Genomic DNA, 21,702 nt, shown 5'->3' on the forward strand with positions numbered 1-21,702 from the left:
GCTTGCGGTAACCATTCAGTAGGTCCTGGGCTCTTCATGTCCTTACTCTCGTATTTGCTGAATTACTGCCACCTGGGCCCACACTGTAGCTAGCAGATCACACCTAAGGGTGTGCAGGTTCGACCAGCGTGCTTGTGTAGGTGAGCATTGAGGGCAGGATCAGACCCCTCACGGCACAGCACCATGGCTTGCAGCAGCGCCTGCACGTGTAAAGGGCTCCACATGCAAGCAGATTTGCAGCTGTGTTTGCATGTGTGCACGCCCCTGGGCAAACCTTCCCCCAGTCCTCCCAACTTGCCAATGAGCTCCGAAACCCCTTTGCAGCAGTACAGCGAGTAAGAGTCTTTTTATAAACATTTAGAGATCTAAGTTTGGCATCTGCTCCCATAATGATATAGCAGATCATTACAATTTGTGACATCCCACTATAAACAGAAAGCTGTAAAACCCTGTAATTTAGAAAGCTGGATCAGGTACTCATGTGTTTTGCATAATCCAAAAGGATAGTGGGTTTCAGGCTGTTTTCCCTTTTTTTTTTTTTTTTTCTTTTCCCCTTTCTTTTTCTTCCTTTCTGGTTGACATGGTTACAGCATCCTGAGGATGGGGTAATAGGACACGACACATGCATTCGGGTAGACTCAGAAATCCACTGATGCCTCCCGGAAAACTGAAAACACACTGTTTAGAGACAATTCGGCTGCTTTATCTTCTTGTATTTCTCTTCCTCTCTTTCTTATTTCCAAAGAGGTATTTGCATGAAAACACTGTTTTCTTTCCTGAAGCTTTTCACCCACCACTGCTCTTTCCCTCCACAAACCCTTTGTTCCCTGCCTGGGACGTCAGAGCCACTTCTGCTGTGACCCACTGCTACAGCAGAAGAGACCCAGGCTTTGGGTTGGGAAACAACCTGTGGCAGGAGCAAGTGCTGACAAAAAATAGATAGATGGAGACAAAATTGTTCCTAAATTGAATGTTTTTCACAGTTCTTCCAAGCAGTGTCTGCAGTACTTTAAGATTATTCTCTCCCGGGGGGCCTCATAAAAGCTGTAAATACTCTGAATAGCTTTCAAGGCTAGCCTTATGACAGTTCAGTTCTCAAGAAAATATATGCTAATGTGCATCGCCATCATTATCTGGGAGACCTCGGTGCTGATGCTTTTGTGTCTACGAAGAAAAGATTTCTGATTGCCGGTGTTTTGCTAAAAGTTAAATACATCCAGGCTTTGAAACTCACGGGGAGAATTCTTAAGCAGAAATCGCCTGATGGCAACTCCCGTGCGCCGTGTCCCAGCTCTGGGATTTATTTAAAAGCGATGGATCAAATCTTTCCTGCTCCTGCCACAGCAGCCAAGGGATGTCACAGGCGCTGGTGGCAGCTGCCCACAGCCCTGAGAGCACCTCCTGCGTGGATGTGCTTCCTGGAGGAGACCAGCCCATTGCCACGCTCACATGGCTCATGCTGTACCTGCTCCGGGTGCTAGGCAGTGGTGCAAACACTTCCAGCATGCTTAGCTTCAGAGCTCTTGGCTGCGACATTTTTGTAGCTTTCCTCTTTTATACATGGAGCCTGGGCAACATACCTCGGAGTTTTGCAGAAAACACAGGAGGCAAATGAGTTACTGAAAGCAGGTTTCTGTAGGAAGAGGAGCAGGTTCTGCAGCATGTGCACACGTGGACTTCCTCACTCCGTCTCCCAGAGAGTTTTGTACCTTGTCATCAGCACTGACATGCAACAAAATGGAAACAAGGCTATTTAAAAGCTTCCCTACAGTATGGTGCTTAAAAAAAAAAAAAAAAAAAAAAAAAACATACACAAAACAAAACACACTTAAGTGTAAATGTCAATGGGACCAAGCTTGTAATGTAGGCACATACTAAGCTACTTTACTTAATTGAGGCTGAAAGCACCAAAAGGGGGAAAAAAAAAAAAGTCAGGGAGCCGTGCAGATGGAAGCAGCAGAGCACCAGCAGATTCACCGTGCCCGCTCCAGCACAAGGTGCCCGTGGGCAGCCCGGTGCAGGCTGCTGTCGGCGGAGGCACCCACGCAGCACCCTTCACTCACTGCTCCTGGGTGAGGGATGCGAAGCCAGGCAGCAGCCTGCAATCCACCTCAGCTGGAAGCAAGGAGCCCAGTTTGCCCTCGGCGTACACGGGGCCGTGCCAGGGCTGCAGGGAGCTGAGCTCACCCTTGTCCACGTCTCTGGCCAGGCTCTGCTCCCTGTGCAGGGCTCCCAGGGGCACTGCTGGGCTCGAAGGGCAGCAGCACGGGCTGCCCAGGGGCCACGAAGCCACGGCTCTGGGGTGTCCTGGGGGCGAGGAGAGAAGGGGGAAGAGCAGTGGGAGGCAACAGGAGGCCCAGCTCCAGAGCCCAAAGCTGGAACCATCCTTCCTTCTCAGACGGGTTTGCAGCTCCCCTTGGTGGAGGCAAGCGGGGGGACAAGGGAGAGCCAGAACAAAGTGAGGGAAGGACTTTTAGGGTCCTGTGGAAAGGAGAGTCCTCTCTGTCCTGAAATGCTCTGCAGAAATGCTTTGCCAGCGCAGACGTTTCCAGGGCTTGGGGTTACTGGTATCAATCTCAAGTGTGGGATGTTGTTTATGGCTGTCTCGGTACAGCAGTTTCTGCAGCAATCCAATTCTTTTGTCCCAGGGGGAAATCAAAGTGCTGGGCTTGCACAGAACAGCAGTGCCTCCAGGAACTGCTGTTAGGGTGGCACCTCTCCCGCACCACCCTGCGGGGGGGGGACCTGGCCCTCACCGGGCACCCATCAGAACCAAATAAATCCTGAAATTCCTCTCTCATCCTTCTGAAGTGTCCTTTGCTTTCAAACTGTGTTTATCATGCATGATTGATATTTGACATTACGATGTACCAGGAACATGCACAACATCGCTCCGCTGGGACGCAGCACCGCTCCCACAAACACATCCATCACAGCTGTGAGTGCCACCCCGGCACCAGGGCGATGGAGGAGCCATCCCGGGGGGGAAACAACAGCTCCAGTCCCACGAGGGACCTCGCCACACATCTGTGGGCTTAGGGAGCAGAGAGACGTACAGGGGTCAGTGCAGCTTTTAAGATGCAGCCCCTGCAGAAAGCCTCCCCGAGCACAGCGGAGCCGTGGTATCGCTGTGATCAGACAGGCTGAAGGATGCTGTCTGCAGTCCTCCACCCTGTGGGCTGCAAGTGCCCTTGAAAGATGGCTGAGAAATCCTTGAAGAAAGCAGAGGAAACGAGGGCTCTGGTGGGTTTGCCTTTCGTTCCTGTGACCAAGGCGAGGGGAAGCTTCGCTGCGAGCAGCAAGCTCCCAGATCCAGGAACACCAAAGTCTTTAGCAGATGGAGATAACAGGGGAAGTATTGATCCCAATTTCCCTTTGCTGTCATTTGAGAAGTGGTTGCTGGAAGATTGCATTATCTTTCTGAAACGTGCCACTGTGCGTGCACATCAGGAAGAGCCAGTGTGCGATTCATTAAGCAATTCTTACAATAGTGCTGAACTACAAGAAATACAATGAACTTGGCTAAATAATTCAAGGGCCTGATTCTCATTCCCAAATAAGACCTCTCTCAGGCTCCAGCCGAGTAAAAGGCTCTCGTGAAGGTCTAGCTCCCCAGCTCTGGGTATGAACATGAAAATGATGGAGTTTCCCTGCCCCAGGATACGCTGTGGAAGAGGATGCCCATGCCGGAGGGAAGGGGCTGGACACGGGAGTCCCACCAGGGCTGAGCTGAGCTCAGCTGAGAGCTCAGGAGCCGGCCAGAATTAACAGGTCTGCATTGATTTTTGTTTAACTTCTCATTTATTACAATGCTGTGGATAGAGATTAACTTTCGGTGCTTAGTATTTATTATTGTTTCAGCTGCTTTCAAATGGAAACTGAAAGCACTTTGATAAATGAATCAAGAGCTTTGTCTGGCTTCGCTGTACCTGCTGTGAAGGTGCATGCTCTGCGCTGATGCTCCTGCACAGCGGTGTGGAGTGGCTCTCCACGGCAGCCAGGATGGCTACATGGCAGCAAAGAGCTTGCTGAAAATACGATGCCCTAGCACAGAAACACAGAGCCCAGGAATTTGTAAGCAAGCTGTGCTTCAGTCCTCCTTCACCACCCTCTCCAGCTGCTGCCGAAAAGAGGGACAGTGTCCTCATGCCCCCTCACACCCCATGCTTGAAGGGCTCCAGAGGACACCTGCACAGTACTGGGATGCTTATCCCAAGCTGGCAATGAGGGAACACAGAGGGCAGATGCCTGGGAGTTTGGCTGGGGCACAGAAATCCCTGCAGATCCCTTGCAGAGAGAACCACCACGGAGCTGCCCCAGGGGGCCCCAGCTCTAAGCTGCCTTCCTGAAGCAAGTCCCACTCCTGCAGCACCTTAGCCTGCAATCCCAAAAGCATCTGCTGTGGGGAGGGGAAGCAATCCAGGAAGCAGTCTGCAATCCCAAAAGCTTTCCCTGAACCAAAACAAAGAGCAAGTGGTAGTCAGACAAAGCTGGTACTTCCTCCCTGCCAGTTCGTGCTCCCAAAGCAAATCATTAATATGCATTTCTCTGACGTGCTGTAAGTCACTTGTGGTGAAGTGCTGCATCTAATTGATTTGAGATGCATCAGCCGAGCCTCACGACTGACTCTGTTAGGCCTGCGTGTAATAAGTGCAACACACTGGAAAGAGGGGAATTACTCTTGACACTGGGATTATATCTCTGCCAAAGGCATCAATATTCTATTAAAGATATGTGATAACATAACACTAATTACCAATTGAGGGTCCATTAAAGGCAGCCTACAAACAGCGGTTCGATCTCACCTTTCAGATTAAAAACACCACAATGATTTCCTGTTCCTTGTACTTTATTTCTGTTTTTTCTACCCATGCATAATTCAGGAATGCAAATTGCCAGCAAATACCTAGAAGATTTCTGTCTTCACCTGCCATCCAGGGGCAACATCTTCCCGAGCCCGGGCTGAGCCAGGAAGGAGATAAGTCATGTCTACAAGCCAAGAGCAGTGCAGAGAAGTCCTCTCCCACTTGGATCTGGCTGCCTGCCTAGGGGCAGCGCAATGAATGGCCGTGACTCAGCAGCAGAGGAAAGCACCAGGCGTGCAGGATGGACGGGCACCAGGCTGGCCCCGCAGAACCTTTTGGTAGCTACGCATTCAGCTCACAGATGAAGCAGGGCTCTGCTTTCCAACCCAAAGGGAGAGTTCTTGGCTGCAAATTAATTTCAGCGAAGCTCCAGGTGGGCCAGGTAGAGGTGGGAAGGAGGCTGGTGCACAGCCAGTTCCTCGTCCCTACCTCAAGCAGGGGAACAGCGTACGGGTACCTGGAGTACTCGCTGGCCACCCGCAGACACACAACAATCCCCACAACGGAGACCCCCGGACGGAGCCTTCCTCCACGGGCTCTCCTGCGGGGCTGCGCAGCCTCCCCCAGCCGGCTGAGCCCTGTGGGGAGCCTTGCGGGGGGCTTGGTGGTGCTGCCGGCCCCCCACTGCCCCCCAGCAGAGGGTCCCCTGCGAGGGGCATCCCCTCCTCTGCGCTCAGCCTGTCGCAGCAGCTGCCTCGCCTTCCCGAGATGCTCCAACTCCCTTCCCAAGGCTCCTGCTGGTGCTGGCAGGAGTTTAACAGAAAACAGTGTGAGAGCTGATCGCAGCCAAGCTCGCACGGAAAGCCGTGCTCGAGGGCAGGCATCCAGCATGGCACCAGGGATGCCAAGCTCTTGCCTTTAAATGCAGCACCTTGATGAGACTTTACAAGTGTCACTAACCCTGCGTGGGGGTTGGAGACGCTCAGCCTGCACCACCGTGCACATCCCGGCAGGAGCCGGGGCACAGCCAGAACTGAGATTCCCCCTCCACCATGAGGACGGCAAGCCAGTCTCCCTAAATGTCATGGCGCATTTTGCAGCAAGAACAAGCAAATTAGATTCTTCAAAAGCTTCATTTCTTAAAGATGTTTTTTTCTGGTTGTAAAGATTTTTTTTCCCCCTAAAGCTACGGAGGGTGGACAGCCTAGAACAATGACCATGAGGTTAATGAAATTGAAATGAATATGAACTCCAGCACCCCTCATCTTGTAGGGGCAAATCTGATTCTCTCAACAAGGCTCGGTGCCCCAAACAGCAGAATATTTTGCAAAATAAGGGCCTAAAAGACAAAACTGGACTCCTCAGACATCACTGTAAGCACCAACAGACGTTAGTGGGCATAGCCCGTCCTGTAATTTAGTTATTGGCAAGAATAATATGAACATTATTGTTAAAGAGGGAATAACTTCCCTGCAGAGAAACAGAGGAATTAGAATCCGTCTCCTACTCCCAGCCGATGTTAATGGCACGATTTAGCTCCAAGCAATGCTTTTGGAGGCCAACGTTGAGGAACACACATTAAATAAATGTCTAATAAGGGACAAAGCGAATCGCTGTGGGAGGCTGAGGAAGGTCATGCAGGAGCCAGCGATGAGGAGCTGCATCGCGTGCATTTCCTCGGCCGGAGCCTCCTGCAGGCTGGTGCAGCCCGGCTGCTCGGGAACTCCCCCCCGCATTATTCTCCTGCATGCAGCAGCAGCTGCCAGCCATGCATTACTTTAATGAGACACAATAATATTCTATCAGTTCTACAAGCTATACATTGGAGCCACGGAGAGAAATAGTCTGAACCTCCATATGATCAATCTTGTCAAAACATGTTCATTTAATCCCTTGCAAATGAAAGGAAGATGTGTTTAAAATGTCGTCCTTGGGGTCTCGGAGCCAGGTTCCTATAAATCAGTCAACTCAGGTAAACTGTATTATTTAGGAGCTATTTGACAGCATACGTGCTGAAAACATTTTTTAAACTATGCACGCAAGGTTTACATTATCTCAGACATTAAAGTGATGTGGATTTTTTTTGTTTTACCTTTCTGTGACTAAGTGCCCACCGTGCAGTGATTGCGCTCTGAGGTGCACACGGAGAAGATGGATAGGCGGAGGTTAAACAGGGACGCACACAACTCACTGCTAAGCAAACGCGCCAGTAAACCCAGGGACTAATAAGCTTACGGAGCTGACAAGGAGGGACAACCGCGTACAAAATTTCAGGCAGTAACTTACTCTGCTGGGGAATTCAGCCCTCAGTCTGACAGAGACGCTTCTGCAAGCAGGACTGCGCACCTGAAGGTATCCTGAGCAGCCCCCAGCCCACTCTGAGCCCTGCTGCTGCCCGAGGAGAGATGCCCAGGGGACACGCAGGCACCCACGCTTACGGCAGGTTCATTTTTCTCCAGCAGCTTAAAAAAGCTCAGCAGTAATCCAGGGAGATTTTCTGGGACACCTCCAGAAAGGACCAACTCTGCAGCCCAGCTGTGGAACAGGTGGGAATTGGGAGCGATTGGCTTTGCTTGGGGATCTGGCATTGGTTTGGCTCTTCTGTGTCATGGGGTGAAGTACTTCACCTCCTGAATCACGTTTAACTTACGGGCTTAATCATCTCCAGCTTTGTCAGAGGTAAGTTGCAAGGCATCATCTGATGCCCAGACGAGAAGCTCAAGGAAACTTACGGAGCATCCTGCAACAAGTACCCCGAGTTGCCCACCTCCAAACTCCACACGACTTTCTTCTGGGGGAACAACGTGGCCTTTTTTGGATGAACACCCACATGCCCATTTAACAGAAAGGATGTTTGACAGATATGACAATGGACAGGGATTGGTTGGATTCTTTATTGGTTCTGAAGGTGCTTATATTTAAAACAATTTGTTAGGCTCTCTGTGATTTACTGCCGAGCTGGAAAATGGGGCTGAGTATTGATTCTTTGCCTTTTCTATTGCAAATGGGTGTAATGTTTTATAGTATGTCAGAATAATAGCAGCGGGCACTTTATCAATGTCAAATGTTAAAAATGATCAGCTATTGTGATGTAGGAGATTAAATATGAAAGCTTGATGGGTATATAAAAGCAAAATGGCAATAATAAAGGGATTTTTATGTTCAACTCGTTGCTCTCCTGAATCTACCTGGGGAGCTATTAGAACCAATTGTGCTGATCAGTGACATATCACCATGGGTTAAAGGACTGGAACGTGCTGGGTTTCGTTCCCCAGGGGGCCTCTATTTGTTGCTGAGCTGATTGAGGGGCTGGAAGCCAGCCCTGCCCTTCCCCGCGAGGACTGGCTGCGCGGCATCGCCCTGCGCGGGGCTGGAGCCTGGTGGCAGGATGAGGTGGCACCCAGGCAGTGCCAGCATCAGTGAGCACAGCTCCTGGGTGCCACGGGGCCGAGCGGCCCCTCCAGCCCCTCATCCCCCAAGGAGGGGCTCCACAGATGGGAAGGCAGAGGGCAGAGGGCTGCCTGCCACGTGCAGATGGGCTCCTCGCTGCAAATAGCCCAAACTGCAGCAAAAACCCCCGTGTTTCTGGTTGCTCCCACGGTTCTGTAACCCAGACAAACCAGCTAATAGGAGAGGAAGTTAATGTATTGATTAGAAAGGCTAAGATGCAATAATAAATGTGACATATTCAGCTAAGATGCAGCCCCTGGACCTGCTGAGAGCAGCAGCGTTGGGTTTTAGCCAGAGTTTGAGCAGCTCTCACTAAAAACGGTTTTGAAAAATGTGAAGTACACCTACTTGGCTTCTTTAATTGAAAAATTGAATACCTTTCAGTGAGGATATCTTCCAGACTAGCTAGACCTTAAATTTTTAAGATCTGAAGCACAAGCGTTTGTCAAACACCTCTTTTCTCCACCAAAGAGTTGAGCTGCTTTAAACTGGCTGCCGGGGCTGGGCTGGCTGCTAGGTACTGAGCATAGCTGGGGAAAGACAGTAGCAGAAAGGCTCAAGCAGCTGTTTCAAGAGCAGAGAAGAGCTTCCTACAGCACAAGTGCGAGGTGGAAATCTTGAAAAGAGCCTGAACCCAGCGAGCCCCCGGAGCCTCATCCACACGCGGCGCTCGTCCCCGGGCGCGCTGCCCCTCTCCATCGCCCGCTCTTGAGAACACGACGCAGGTCTGCCACAGAGACCCCGCGCAACAGCTACTGCCTGCAGCTCTGTCCTCAAACACCACTGTAAGAAACAGGGCTAAAAATAACATTTCCCTCTCTTTCCCCATCTTCCTTCTAGCTTGCAAACCTCAGCCACCACCACTAAAGCCCACGGCGCCCCAGCACCAGCCCTTTCATAGCCAGGGAAGGCCCTGATTCCCCTGGCAAACACCTGCTGCAGCTCAGCTCTGCTGGTCCTCCAGCCAAGGCTGCCCTTAACTCCTTCCCTGCCAGCCTCTGCCCCTGCCCCCGGCGCTGAAGCCTGAGCTCTGCACCGCTCTCGCATTCCTGCGCTGATCCTCTGAGCCACCTGGGTCCAGCCGGCAAAATTAAAGAGCAGTTACACAAGAGAAAGCGGTAATTTGGCTGGTGGCTCTTACAGTTTGCTGGACAGGGGAAAATGAAAAATTCTACCCCCTGGAAAAATACCGCGCTGGAATTGTTCAAGTCAGAGTCAGGCAACGGGCATCGGTTCGAAGCCAACACGCGGTACGAGCACAGAATGGATGCTGCCGTACGCCCCGCAGACAAACCACCATGCAGAGCGGCTGTCAGACACTGCGAGGGCACAGAGGGAAGGTGAGATCTTAAATGCTGATTTCTGGCTGAGTGACAGCTTGCTGGATGGAAGCGAAGCGCGGCCCCTGCCTCCTTAGCCCGGGAGCAGCTCTAGAAAGCAGCGTCCCTGGCACCAACATGTTTGCTGCAGACAAGAGATGCGCCCCACGAGCATCATTCCTGGCGCCCTGGGGGGAATCAGCTGCTTCGGCTGCTATTTGATCTGTCCCCGGGGACTGAGAGCACTCCAGCTCCTGCGCCTTCAACTTCAGAAAAAAACTGCCAGCAAGAGACAAAAAAATGAAAAGTTGCAGAACTTGATCAGTAAGGGCTACTTCCGCTAGTAATTACTAATAGTTTCACAAATATTTTGTTACAAAGAAAAGGTAAAAAAGGGAAGAAAAAAAAAAAAGAGAAAAAACAAATAATTCTTGAAGCCTGGACTCCAATTAAATTTTTCAAATTATTGTAAGCAAGAGGAAAAAAATGCACAGGCAGGACAAACGTTCTCCTAATTACCCAAACACTTTATTAACCAATGCTAATTAAAGCGTTTCTTGGAGTCTGACAAATGTCTGAAATTGCTCAATTTAGAAGTTAGTTTTGACTCCAGTAATTTATGCAGCATTAGAAAGTTACGCGGGAAAAGTATCTTTCAGCTAATGTTTTTTTATTAAAGCTGACAGCAATAATTAGTTATTTGCTACTAATGGGGTGGCCCCTTGAGGGGAATTTTCCGAGATGGATGGATTGGGCTCCTTCCAGCATTAATTGGTCTGAGCCTCGGTCAGATGCTCCAGCAGAGATTGTCCCAAGCACAGCCTCTCCTCTTCAAACTCACCCTTTGGTTCCCTTACAAAGAAAACAAGCCGTATGACTTGATCTATAGCTTAGAAAAAATATATTATTTTTAAAAAATAATTCCAGCCAAGGAGGCGCACCAGCACTGGGCGCACCGCCTGCCCCGCCGGGAGGGGCCGGGCCCCTGGGCTCCAGCAGGCAAAAGTCATGCACTAAAATACAGCTGCTAAAACCAAAGTTCAGCAGTACTGGGAGCAACGCACCGTCTCAGCAAATGAAGCTGAAAGCAGATTTCCTCGGAGCTCTTGTTTTGCTGGAAGTAAGTATTTTGTGCGGTGCGGTCCTAGCAGGCAGTCATCACCCAATTAGTGACGAGCTACTCGCTCAGAGTAGAAGTAATCCACATTACAAACGTCATTTGTTTTGTTCCTGAGAATAATTGATCATCTTTTTAAAGGGACAGTGTAAAAACATTAGGCTTGAAATTAAAGCTTTACCCAGCAAAGAGAAACCCGAATTTAACGCTGAACTGTTATCATGGGTCTTTATACCATTGTGTCTCGTAAATCCCCAGCCACTGGAGTCAACTGATTACGTTAGAACCTCAGCTCTTGTTAAAAGTAGATTTCTGCTTTTCTCAGACACAGAAAAAGCCCTGAACACAGGAAACTAATGAGCTGCGTGGATTCAGAAATCAGAATGCAAAGAAAGAAGATCCAGATTTTCTTTTCATCTCATTTTTTGAGCTTGACACATAATTTTGGATGCTTGGGTTGTCAATACCTTTTGTTTCTCATCTTTCCTATAAACTGCAAATGATCCAATTATAGAGTAAAAAGAACAGAAAGGGGGGAAAACTGGAGAAATAGAATAATCTATGGGGGAAAGAAAGTAGCTGAGATGAAAAGCTAATGAAATGACAAATGTAACACCACTCAGACGAATTAAAAGGGATTTGGTGTCAGACAGAGAAGAGAAGGCAAGAAAGTATGAGATCAGCCCAAGGACTCAGTTCTCATCCCATGGCTCCTGGATCTCTGCTTGATCCACACTTCTTCTCTCAATCCAATGCCTGAGTCCATGCTGGATTAAAAGCATAGCAGAGGAGAGCTATTCCAAGCTCTGGCTGAAAAATATCCCAAGCTACGTTCTCTCTGTGTTACAGAAATGCTTTTCTTTTGTGTTGAACAGATTTGCCATGTTGTAAAACAAACCTGAATTCAACCAGAGAGGATCTCTGGAGCCTGATGTGAAAAGCTCTATTTTTCTTCTCTTTCTCTTTTTTGAAAAAGATAGAAGGGAAATGTGCCATAGGCTGAGAAAGGCACTTAAATCATGCTTGCAGAAGAGGTTAACGGGGAAGCCTTGACAGGTATGCTAATGCTCTGCTATTTAGTCTGTAGGAACTGACATTAAAAGGCCTTGGTTAAAGACACGACTCAGTGTTTGAGCAATTTAATGAGGTGTTTCACATATCCCGACTTTGTAGGAACTATCACAGCTTTCCGAATGTTTCTGGTTGTGTTGGCCATTTGGGCTGACACCTGGACGTGTTGCTCACCTGCAGAAGCTGAGCCCCTGTGCCAGCACCTTCCCTGCGCACAGCACCACGAGCAGTGCGGGTACGGGGGCACTGCGGTCAGCAACGCGCCCTCTCCTTGTGCTAAGTCCAGCAACACCACTCCACCTCTCACCATGTGCTTGAGCCCTCGACAGACAGCATTGACCCAAAATGCAGGAAAATCTATGAAAAATGTCAGGCGCAGAATGTATCAATTTTGACCTTTAAATTTTCGAAGTCTCTTTTACCACTCATTCAGTGTAAGAAAGGAAAGCTGATTTGACTTCAGAAATGGAAAGTTTTGATAAAGAAGTCAAAACCTGGCACTGGGACTATTTCAAAGTTAAGCACGAACTGTGCGTGACAAATGCCACGGCTCGGCAGGTCTGACACTCAACAGGACAGCCAAGTCTGGCTCCTACAACGATGGCAAACTGAAGGTGTCGTGGCTGACGGCACCAGCAAATCCAAGCCAGCACCCATCCTGCCCCATCACTTCCCTGCCCGCATGCCTCAGAAAAGGGTTCTCCTGACATACGATCATCAGTTACTCCTCTTGCCTTCTTTATTCTTATTCCTTTGGAACCAAGTCAGCATGGTACATTTTAGCAATGGGCTCTTAGGACTCACACTGCTTTGGATAAATAGATATACGAGTGACTTAGCATTTAATATTTTAAAGTCTTGGGGAACAGCACAGCATGCAGCACTTTGCCCAACTTGAGCACCGCGTGTAATTTACAGGTTGCTGCATGCTCAGCCAGGAAAGCCTCAGGGTCCATATTTCTCTTCTCTCCCTGGAAGCTGCGTGTGGATGCACTCCTGGCTCTGGCAGCGCTGAGTAGCAGGCACCAGGGAGCTGCAGCAGCTGGGAACGTGAGCTCCTGGTGCAAGTAAGCGCAAAAGCTATTTCCGAGCTATCTCAGGGGCTCAGAAATCCAGCGCCCATTCATTCCAATATGGCCTGGCCATCAAGAAGCCTGAAAAATTATAACCTAAGCCTTAGCAAAGTAGCAAGAGCAAAACACGCAGGGCTCATCTCAGGGAAATCCCTTGCAAGGCTTTGCTCAATTCACCAACTACAGCCCCTCGGCCAGCCCCACACGCAGCCCCCACTGCACCACGCACCCATGGGACCCCCCCAGGGGGCTTGCAGGTCCCTCATGCCCAGTGGACCTGCAAACGCCAGAAAGGAGATTTAGGAACAGAAGAGTCACTTTATTTTAAAGCTTTTAAGGGAATATTGAAAAGAGTGGAAAGGGGTTTTGATCTTTTTTTCTCCCCTCCAAACTTGGAAAAAAAAAAAAGCTTTTAAAATAAATAGCTGGCAATGTCTCTTGTTTGAGTAATTCTTTGCCAGCAATAAATGTGTCACTCTAAAGTGCTTTATTTAGAAATAAAAAAAATGTTTTTCTTTGTAGAGCGCTCTGCATTACATCAAGTTAAAGGCTGGAAGCGAAATTCTCTTCCTCACTCTGCATACCCCTCCCTGCTTGATACATTCATATATTCTCCTATAATCTGATCTAGGTTATAAAAATATATATAAAAAAAAGAAAAAATAGAGAGACATCTGGCTCTCCCACACATCTGACATTTCCCTTTATGCCTGGTTTAACTTTTTTATGACTGCCTGGGTTCGCTTCACTGGAGAATTTCTCCCTTCAAATGAGTTTCCTGTTTTATGTTAGAAAATTTTCCTTTAGACAAACCTGATAATTTTTCAAGTTAAAATGTGTACGTTTTAAGTACTTAGGAAGTTTAAGGATCCTACTGATGGGGACATAAATCTGAGTTTATTCACGCTGGAGTCCCTGTGTCTAACCGATCCTTTTAAAAAAATAAAAGGGAGAGAGAGAGATAGATGGAGACATAGGGAAGAGAGATTTTTTTTTTCCTTGTGTTAAAGCAGAACCCCCCCAAACTGTCAATTCAGTAAGAAATTTATTAGTAGCTGCTCGTACTTTATGTGCTGACGCCGGTGGAAGGCAGTACTTGCAGTTCCTCCCGCACGTACGTGTTCAACAGCAAGCAAAGAGGGGGCTGCCCCAGCATCACCATCACGTACGGGGTCAGACCTGCGGGAGCCCAGGCTTGGGTGCTCTGTCCCTGCTGGGGCACCGCCTTGGCACCAGCAGCTTTGGGCCGAGGCACCGGAATTTTTGTCCCTGGGAAGGCAGGAGGGGCCAGGGCACTCATCAGAGGCCAGGTTTGGTTTTACCCAAGCAGTAGCCATGCAGGCTGCACAATGGAGGTGCCCGATCTGGGCACACGTTAACTGGGAGCAAGAGGGTGTCTCTGCCTTCCACAGCTCACCTCTGGGTCAGCCTTCGTCTCACCCACTGCTCCTCCTCCAGCTCCTGCCTCATCCTCCTCCAGCTCATCACTGACGTCGGGCTGCTGCAACGCAAGATCACGTAATGAATAAAAGCAGGACGAGTCCTATTGTTCAGTAGCAAGGAGAAAAAAAAAAATGATCAAAAAAGCCAGGGACTTAAAAGACCAGAATTATTTCTCACATAGAATAGGGGGAAAAAAATAAAAACCCTAACATGCCTTATCGCAGCGGAGAACAAGCGCTGTGCAAATGTGTGGGCCTGTGAGTGGCGTGCAGGTTGTTTTGAATAGACGTGTGACATTGTCAGGGAACTTTCCATTGTGCCTCTGAAAGGCACTCGCAACATTGCATGAAAATCAGTCATTTGTGTCACCCTGAGAATGGGAAAAGATGCCGTGGAGGTTTTTTTTTTTTTTTTTTTTTAAAGGCAATGTCCCCAGAATAAGACCTTCAAAGCCAGATAAACCTTATTTCTGAGAGGCATGGAAAAAAAGGCAAGAAAGCAAAAGTTTGGGGAAGCTCAACAATCCAGGTTTCTTTAGATAAACAGATACAGCCATCCTTCCCTGGGCCATCAGCCCTGCATCCAGAGCCCCTGGTCCGCCTTGTCCCTCCCCAGGCACAGCTGGGACCACGGCCATAAAAGAGCTGCAGGCACCCACGGCTCCCCCAGACCCAGCCCCGCTGCAGGACCTCACCCCTCCGCGCCTCCCTCCTGCATGCCAACCCCGGCTATCGGGGCAGAAGCGCTCCCCCAGCCCTGCTCCCCATCAACTTAGATGAGAAAACACGATCGATCCCGTCCTCCAGCATTTTGCAGATTGTTCAGGGGAACAACAGCTGGGGAGACTTTTTTTTTTTTGACAAATGCACTTTCATTTTCAGCTGAGTTTCCTCTCTGGGAAGAAAAGATATGTTCTGTCGGTTCTAATTAGCTGCCCCAGTCACTCACAGCAAGGGACTTCTGATTTAGCCTTTGCTTAAATCCTTCCCAGCTTTCTCCCGGGTGGCAACCCCACATTTCCACCCCTGTTCTGCCAGCCCCAGGCCCACATCCCTGGGGAGGATGTGGCCCCAGTGCAGGTCCAGCTCTGCTCGTGCATGGGAGGAAGCGCCCACCGGGCAGGGCTGGGGTGGCTTTGGGCTGTACGTGTCCTCCTCGTGCACATCCTGCTCCATGCCCCATCACGTCCCACCCAGCAGCTCCCAGAGCGAGGAAAAAGTGGATTCAGCCACCCCCAGCACCAAAGGAACACCGCGAGGTCCCCAGGGTGCTCCCGTGTCCCCACGCTCCCCTCTGCTGCTGCAGGGTGGCCTCAGGATAGAGCTGGTGGGGGGACAAGGGGGCTCTGGCGGACTCAGTCCCAGCAAAGGCTCCACTTCCAGGTTTCATCCAAGTGCCTAATTAAATCTTCAGAGCACTAACTGCTTGGGCTCCAACACAAATAGCTGCAGAAGCCAGAGGGAAGGCAGGGGAAGGACAGAGGTGGAAAAAGGAGGGAGAACCCTAAAATAAATAAATTAATTAAACAAATAAATAGATAGAGGAATAACAGAGGGAAAATAAAATAAAACAACCTGCAGTGCCGGATGCCCAAGCACTCATTAACAGCATGAGAGAAGGGAAGAGAAGTGTCTCATTGTCTGAGGCTGTCATCCTTCATTCTGACGAGCACTTAGAGAGTCGCGACCCCTTTCAGCATCTCCACACAGACAATCAGCCCCGCGCATCGGTCACTGCCGTGCGCTCGCCGCATCCCCGCCTTATTACAGGGATACGCGGAGGGAAGGATATCATACCATCGGGGAGGGCTGCGCCCACGCCACCGAGGAGGGAGCAGGGACGCGGGCACTGCCCTGCTGAGCCCTCCGCAGCAAAGCCCCATGCCATGGGACTGCCTTCAGCCCAGCACCTCTTCTCCTGTGCCTGCAGCTCACACACCCCAGCGTGGAGAGAGAGCAGAGAAGGAGCGAGCTGATGGGTCTCCTTCCTCAGCTGGTGCCTGTGGCCCCCCAGCCCAGGCTGCCTTGCAGGAGGACAGGACTATTCCTGCACACACCTATGGGCTCAGGTGTCTCTGGGAGGCCTCGCTGTTAGCAGCTAAACAATTAACAGAACTTGGTTTAAAGAAAAAAAAGTGTCATCTGCTTAGAAGGAGCCCAGGAGGGGGCAAAGTGGCATTTGTGGAGAGGCCAACAGATGGGGGACTGGGGAGATGGACGAGGCAGAGGTGATGAATGAGCAGGAAAGCTGGAGAATCTGCAAACCTGTGTTTTTGGTGCTCTACAGACTGAAGATTTCAGCTGAGGCTGCTCCCTGGCATCACAGCTTGTTACCTTTCTGCCTGAGCTCCCTTTGTGCTTTATTATAATTTTAAAGCATGGTTAGCACTAGTGAGAGATACTGAATTGACAGCCCCAGAGTGATGCCTCCAGCACGCTGCCCTCCCACTTGGGTTGCTGTTGTTATTTGTGTATTTGCAAGCTCTGACAATAGGCTGATCACTGCACGGATAATAGAAGCAACCCCTGGCTCGGTGGGTTCATCTCCGAGGGGGGGAAGGACATCAGAATTCAGGGTTGGTTCCAGCCAGGAAAATAAAGGAACAGGGCACACTGGTGACAACGCTTTTGGGGGGCACGGAATAAATATTTGAAAGACCTGTTTCTGTACTCGCTTGACCACTTGATGAGTCAGCAGCACCAGGAGCCTGTTTGTCAGGAGGGGATGCTCCCCGGGCTTCGGTTCCGTCTGCATCGCCCCGCAAACCGCAGCGATTCCTGCAGCCTGGTCGCCATAGGAATAGCTCGTTCCTCCTTGATGGACTCCTCTACTCAACCTGTTGTGATTTAAATTAAAGACAGCTGGTCTCATGCTGAAACCGGTGTCACATGCCTTTTAGCAGCAGCTTGCCTATCAGTTTGCATTCCCTCCTCCAGTCATCCCAGGATGCTATAGCTCTCTTAGGTGGGGTTTATCATGACACAGAACAAGCACTGTCAGTGCTCGCTCTCAATGAAGCAACAGCTCGGAGCACACTGAACGCCTCTGGATTTTCTCTGCAAACATTGCTTGTTGCAGGGAACTCCCGTTCTGCCGGACTGTTTGCTCCTCGTCAACACAGGAAATTTGGCTGGGTGCTTCAGAACCCCTAGAGCAAACACTGTAGTTATTTAGGCAAAAAAAAGCAAACAGCTTTTAGCGAAATGTGGAGAAAATGGGTCCGCTGCTTTATCCCATGTCCTGCATGGGCTGTCACAGCCCACGAGGCAGGGGGCTGGCTGGGGAAGTGCCCCCAGGGCCACAGTGAAACACCAGGAGGGGACAGGGCCATCGGCCCCACAGGCAGACCCAGGTCCCATTGCCTGCTCCCCGCGTGCTGGAGCAGATTCTGGCTGCCCTGCTGTTCCACCTGCTCCTGCCATTTTCTCCTCTGCGGTGACTAATAGCTGTTCTCAGCTCCACAGCCTCTGCGTGCTTTCCCTCCTCCTCCTTTCCCTCTCTGCACAGCTCCTGAGCCATGATGCTGTGCTTGCCACCAGTTCACCTCGCTCTGCCCAAAAAACACCTCCTGCCTGCCTGCCTGCCCCCCCCCCCCCCCCCCAGGTTGAGGGCAGCAGCCCCCCCGTGTCAGAGCCCAGCACCCCACAGGACCCCGTTCCCCAGCCAGGCACCGCTGGTGCTACCCCAATGCTTGGGGCTCGCACACCAGAAGCCTTCCCCCCCTCGTTTTGGGGGAGCTGCTGCTGCTCCTGGCTGGGCTTCTAACACTTGTTTATTTATCCAATTTTACTGTACTGAAATTGAATGTGTGTTCCAGTTTTTCCCCGATTCCGTAAAGGGACACCAGTTACATTGTAAGTCCAATTTATCCTTTGCAATGTATTCATTAAATCCCAGTTAGGTCCTGCATTATTTAATGCAATTGATGATGTAATTAAGCTACAGGCAGACATTAACAACCAGAACCGTCAGGGAAGTTTAGGATCCTTTACTACCCTGTTCCTGGTGTTATACAGCTTCTAATTTCATAACAATTACTCTAACCAGTTGGTTAAAGCCACACACTTCACGCATACTGAACGCCCAAAGCACGGCTCTACAGCAGGCTGGGGTGCAAGGCTGTGTTGTCTGCTGCCTCACTGCAACATCCCACACGAGATATGTGGATGGCATTTCTGCTGTCTTTGCTTTGCCCATTGTCCTCTATCCACCTAATTCAGAATAGAAATTCCTTTATTTGTATATAAAGGAATTTTGATCCTGAATATATATATATATATAAATACAAAAATCCCCATGCTGGCTTCCTCTGAATTAATCCTGTTTTACTCCAATAGAAGTTGCAAGTACTCTAGCCCCCTTTCACATCTTAAAGTGAAATGCATAACCCTCAGTCTCAGGTTTCACAGCGTGGGAATAATTAACTTGTTTTATTACTGGGGGCTGGAGTAGGAGGAGAAGTTTGGGACCATCTGCAAATTACTCAGAGCTGCGCAGACAGGGTGCAGCAGTGCCATCCTTAAAAGTACATCAGAGCCAAAGACATGAACGCCTCCAAAACGTGCGCGTGACCTGATTTTCACTCGTATTCAGGGGAGTTATTCCAGCACAGCATGGAGGCTTTAGATAGCAGATAGTCCTGCCCAGGCACTCTTTCCTCAGCAGAAATCCTCTTTTCCCCCAACACAATCAAGCCTGTTCTGGACCCTCCACTTCTTATCCACAGGTAGAGGGAAATGTGGAACCAGCACATCAGCTGGAGCACTCCAGCCTACCCTGGGGCTAAACAAGTGACAGCACAGAGCACTTCCAGCCCCCAGCACAGGGTGCACCCCTGCTCCCAGAGCCCCCCGCATCCACCTGGGCACCGAGGTTTCCCACCAGGCACAGCACAAGCAGCAGCTTCTGCAGAACCCAGGCAGATAAATACTCACCTGCTGATGTTCACCGACCACCGGGAGACCTGAGGTTGGGCTTTGCAAGCTGAGGAGGGGATTTTCACCTCTGCTCACAGGAGCTGGCCAGCAGCAGAGGCTGCAGCAGGGAGGAGCTGGTGCTGGGCAATGCCTGGGTGCTGCAGGCACAGCAGGGAGGCTGCAGCTCTTCCCTCCAGCTCCTGCCTTGCTCTTGGAGCACCAGCTTGCTCTTAGTGGCACAAGCACAGGCCTGAAGCTGAACCTACCAAAGGCTTTGTGGGACTGAGGTGAAGCTTTAATAATAACTGCCATTGCATTAGGAGATTGCTTCCTTGTGCCTTATCTGCCCAGAGATATCAGCAGCCAGGATCTTATCACACTGTAATTACCAGGCCTAGATTTGCACTAATTGGCTCTCTGGAGTAAAGTTACCTCCAATCTGTGTATTATGGGTGCTCAGCAGGAAGCGATTTACAGCTGAACAGGTTATATGGGATGATCTAAGAAGGATTAGCTGCAGCTGCAGCCAAGGGGGTGAGGAACAGGGGGGCATAGTGAGAACATGCCTCTGCCCTGGGCTCTGCCCCAGCCCCTTCAGAGGGTGCACAAAGCAGGGTACTTGTGATGGAAGTGTGCTCTGTGAGCTGCTGTCCCTCAGGGTGCACAGCCGGAGCCTGCCGGGGGGACACAGTGCTGTGCTTGGCCAAAAACCAGGCACCCTGTGCTCTTTCTGTTGGTTCACATGTTCCACCTCCAAAGCCTGCTGTGCCTCCCCAGCAAGCTTCTCCTATGTCCTGTTGCCATGCAAAAAGTGCACAACAATTACAGAAGGTCTCTGGGAAAATGCAGAAGCAGCTCCGAACACCTGCGGGGGGCTGGCAGCAGCGGAGCCACGCTCCTGAACCAGAGCGCCTGTTTGGATGCTGCCTTTTCGCTGTAATTAGTGCATATTTGTCTCTTTGACTTCAAGTGATATTTAGCAGTTTAGAGCTTGGGACCCTCATTACTTCAGCAGCGTGATAAAAAAATAGATATGTAATTGAGATGCTGTTCCACTCCTCTGGGACCGCGGCGCTGCCTGGCTCGGCGGGATGCGGAAGCGTGTCGCCCTGATCAGAGGCAGATAAGGAGGCCAGTTGATTAGGCTGGATCCCACAGGCAAACCCTAATCTCGCAGTCTGTTTGTTAACTATCTGCCTTTTTGTGATGTTTGGTTTGCATAATGTGATAATGTAATAATGTGATAGCTCTTTAAGAGGGAAATGAATCCAAATTAGGGGTGGGGGACGGGTGCACTGCAGTGAAGGCAGATCCTTGTGCCTGCCCGTGGGACTGGGATGCTGTGGAAGTGGCAGAAGGGTGGGCCAGAAGAGTTCTCAGGGAGCACCAGTCCATGCCCCAGCCCCCGGGCAAAGGGCCTTTTGGTGCCCTCGGACACTTCCAGCAGCAGCTTTTTGCCCTTCCCTGGCCGCTGGCCCCAGTGCCGCTCCTGCAGCTGCATCGCTCTCTCCTAGCAGCTGGTGTGGAAACCTCATTTCCACCGAGTCCAGCTGCTTTCCTGCTGTCCATCCCATGTCCTTGGAGAGTGACCAAATGTCATCTTTTCATTTATTTATTTTCCCATAACACTATACTTTGGGAAGGCAGGTAGCACACGGCCTTTCCTGGGCTCAGGCACGCCTCGCTCCATCCCTTGCAGGCCAGGTCTCAGCGAGCTCTAGCAGGGACACAGCTGTGTCCTCCTAGCGCGGACAAGGTCATATCCTCAATGCTGTCTGCTAAAATAGCATAATAAAATTACCTCACATGAGCAAGACGTTCCTGCTAATCACAGCTTTGCTGGTTTAAGTGCTGCTACATGAAAGGTTTTGCTGGCCCAGTTTCCCCACTCTGCTTCTCACCTCTGCTAGCGCAGCAATGTCAGCGGAGGACTGTGGCGTACACATGGGTTCTACAAATTGATGCTCAGCAGCCACGTTTTGGGCTCATCTCTTGTCCACAGAAATAAAGAAATCCAGCAAGAGCTGACTTGCCACCTGGGAGCCCACCAGGACACGCGATCAGTTGTTCCCATACCGTGTCTCCGTCCGGCATCCGTCGCCTGCGTTACCAGCCACAGCAACTGCCGACGTCCTCCTGGCGGCTGCGGGTCCTGGTGGGCCCCGTCTGCCACACTCCACAGACCCTGAAAGAAGCAGTCCCAGCCCCGGAGAGTTTAAACTCTGGCAGACAGAAACAAAAGCTGAAAGATGAGCAGGTACGTGCCATCCCCCAGCTGCTCCAGCGGCTGCAGGGTCACAGAAGTCAATGGAGCGAGGAGGCTCCGTGGCACCCGCAGAGGTGGCTGCAGAGGGCTTCAGATGCACCAGGCTCGAGCTGTGCAGCTCCGGGCAGAAAGCACTGCATAAGCCTGGGAAATTACTCTTCTATTTTCTGCTAGCTGCAACTAAAAAACAGAGAATAAGAGAATCAGGCAGATGAGAAGCTAAGTTAGGGATTTTTTCTTCT

At 50.4% G+C, this 21,702-nt stretch overlaps 1 long non-coding RNA gene across 4 annotated transcripts; it reads right to left on the minus strand.

The window, feature by feature from the left end:
- Window positions 1–246: 246 nt before the first annotated feature.
- Window positions 247–19,684, minus strand: LOC308182648. 4 transcript variants are annotated; one of them, XR_013941978.1, is made up of 5 exons: window positions 19,213–19,684; window positions 16,937–17,114; window positions 14,253–14,336; window positions 13,901–14,104; window positions 12,427–12,916 (listed from the first exon to the last, which is right to left on the minus strand). It is a non-coding gene; the product is annotated as an uncharacterized lncRNA (long non-coding RNA). The 4 variants fall into 4 exon arrangements; XR_013941977.1 differs by lacking the exons at window positions 12,427–12,916; window positions 13,901–14,104 and adding an exon at window positions 247–1,722 and having other exon boundaries at window positions 19,213–19,680; XR_013941979.1 differs by lacking the exon at window positions 12,427–12,916 and having other exon boundaries at window positions 12,924–14,104; window positions 19,213–19,680.
- Between the last annotated feature and the right edge of the window lie 2,018 nt (window positions 19,685–21,702).

Source organism: Anser brachyrhynchus (assembly GCF_964034855.1).
Source record: "Anser brachyrhynchus genome assembly, chromosome: 25".
NCBI lineage: Eukaryota > Metazoa > Chordata > Aves > Anseriformes > Anatidae > Anser > Anser brachyrhynchus.